Source organism: Olea europaea, unplaced genomic scaffold (genome assembly GCF_002742605.1).
Source record: "Olea europaea var. sylvestris unplaced genomic scaffold, O_europaea_v1 scaffold15215, whole genome shotgun sequence".
In the NCBI taxonomy this organism is placed as follows: Eukaryota; Viridiplantae; Streptophyta; class Magnoliopsida; order Lamiales; family Oleaceae; genus Olea; species Olea europaea.
This window is the reverse complement of record NW_019232802.1, coordinates 1-2617: the sequence shown is the minus strand read 5'-3', so window position 1 is coordinate 2617 and position 2617 is coordinate 1. Positions and strand designations below refer to the sequence as shown.

The following is a 2617-nucleotide window of genomic DNA, read 5'->3' as shown; positions in this document are numbered from 1 at the left end:
TAAAGTTCAGTCCCCCGAAATTTTCAAATAATAACCTTAATCTCAAATACAGAAACACTGGTTCGAGAAATCAAGAACTAAATAGACAAACTAAGATTCAGTCTTTACAGATTAAATGAAACGGAATTCAATCTTTGGAGTTTCTAGGTTAAATTTAAATGTTTTTTCGAAAAACCCCTAAAATTCACAATTCGGAACTAAACTGAGAGGAATTCACGTAATACTCTGTGGAAAAAGGCCCGATTCAACAAAAACGTTGCAAAAATGCTTGGAATTCAAAAGGGCGACTCGGGATTTATTTCCTTTTCATGATATTCGAGAAATCAAGGTTTGTATACTCGGCGAAGATAGTAAAAGCTGCCATCTTTACAGGAATTGAAATGCGTTTGTGGTGGGAAACAGTAAAAGGTTGGGTTTTGTTGCTGGGATTCGAAGAAAAGCAAGGAATATGTTGCCGTTTGGGGTGCGTAACGTACATGCGTTAGGGTTAAGTTGAACTATATCAAATCACTTCAAAATACTTTTGTTTAGGTTTCAAAATTCAATTCTATAGCTGCTATAGGTACAGAAGCATTTTGACAGAAAACATACAGGAATTTAAAATGGCTGACTTGGCATTAAAATTACAATAAAATTAATAGGAAATTGGGAAAAAACAAAAGGGCAACCCACACCCGCTAAACCCAAATGAGTTTCCCCAATTCCCCCAAATTGACATTGGTACAGACGCGACTTCTACCAAAGCCAAGTCGGCCGCCGCACTCACCGTCACCACTGGCTGACGTCGACGAAAAGCATACATCGCATCCTTCGCATTTACACCATTGGCAGCCACGATTTGACGTCAGTTTGCCCTAAGCTCCTACTCCAAGTAGAATCGACAGCCGCACTCACCGTCATCGCCTGGCGCCGCACTCACCTCAGCCGCATTCACTTCCTTCCCTGGCGCCCCACTCACCTCAGCCACACCTCCATCCCCTGGCAGTAATGTAAGAATTTGTTAAATTGTTTTTTGACATGGATTTTGAGATTGGATAATGGTTTTTTATAACTACCATGTTTGAATTTCGAAAGTTTTCTCACTATACAAATTTGGATTTTGGATGTCGATTTATCTTTGTTTCCTGCACCGGCTGTTGAGATTGAATACAAGGTTGTATAATGGGAAAATCAAAATTCAAACATGGTTTTGAATAGAAGATTGTATAATGAGAAAATTCAAACATGGTTGTATAATGGGAAAATCAAGATGGAATTTCCTGCACTGGCTGTTGAGATTGAATACAAGATTGTATAATGGGAAAATCAAACATGGTTTTGACAGGGCTATTGCTTAGAAGATTGAAGCCATTTCAGCGTAACATGTTAGGAGGACGGGTAGACCAAAGTTAGCATGGCCTTTTTGTAGTTGCAAATGATCTAGTTTCTCATATCTCCCAATAGATATTGCAATGAATCAACATAATGCTGGAAAAGGATTTAGTAGAATAGTTACTCTTGCACGCACAGTAAGCTAGTAAATTTATATATGCATTGTTTATGTATGTATAATCAATTATTTAACTACATCTTCGAGTCCATCTCTTTGATGAGTTTGTTTCATTTGCAGTAATCAGCTAAAATGAGAGGAGGAAATTGTGAACAATCAGGCGCCCGACAAGGAAGATGAAGAATTGCCAAGACTCTTTGATGGGCTAGCTAGAATTAGCGAGAAACGAGATGTCGACATATCACTGCAAATGATTTTTCGCAAGGGAAAAGGAATTGTCAACTGTGACGAGAAAGGAAAGAGATCAGATTGAGGGGGTGATTTGAGTCATGTTGTCAGTTGTAGCACTAGGATGATGTGAATTTCAATTTGTATAACGATATATTGGTTTTATGTATGTCTAATCTGCATTTCAGTGCGGTTTCTAAGAAAAAAATGAACTTGTGAATCACATTCACTAGTAGGAGTAATCTTTGGTCACATTTGTTTCACATTTAAATCCTAGCATAAAGCCCTTATGTTTATTAAGCAACTAGCTGTTGTACTGTATTCAACTGTTTTATTTATGACTATGCAAAGATGAATAACATATTGTAGCACAGAAATTCTTTGGTGTTGAATCACGTTATTTTGGGAGAATGGAGTTCCCGACTACTATGCTTCACATATTTCATTCAAAAAGCAGTGATTTTCAAGAACTCCAATAGGGCATATTGCAAACAGTTGCCGCAATATTCTCATATATCTAAACAAAAAATTACAAATTACTTAACAACAAAGGAAAATGAAATCCTGAAACAAAAGTTGTTGGATTTTTCTAACTGAGAATTTAACACAACTCCCAAACAGGCCCTTAAGTATATAAGTTAAATTACATCTTTTCCAACTTATACATGTCCAATATTAACAACAACGGAAAATTAAACTGAGAATAGAAAACTTGCACATGCAAATTACATATAGCCCGACTTCTTGATATGATAGCAATCAGTGGCAAGCTTCATTTTCTTCAAACTGTAGCCCAACTGCCTTCCAAAAATAATAGTCAAGTTAAAGAAATGGACCTTCCATAGCTATGCTACTTTCTGGGTAAAACAAGAAGCTGTTGTAAAATGTTGTTCTTGCATT

At 36.8% G+C, this 2617-nt stretch overlaps 1 long non-coding RNA gene across 1 annotated transcript; it reads left to right on the top strand.

Annotated features, from left to right (window-relative positions):
- The first annotated feature begins 581 nt into the window (after positions 1-581).
- LOC111376586 lies at positions 582-1949 on the top strand. The gene is made up of 2 exons (XR_002699505.1): positions 582-989; positions 1610-1949. It is a non-coding gene; the product is annotated as an uncharacterized LOC111376586 (long non-coding RNA).
- The last annotated feature ends 668 nt before the right edge of the window (positions 1950-2617 follow it).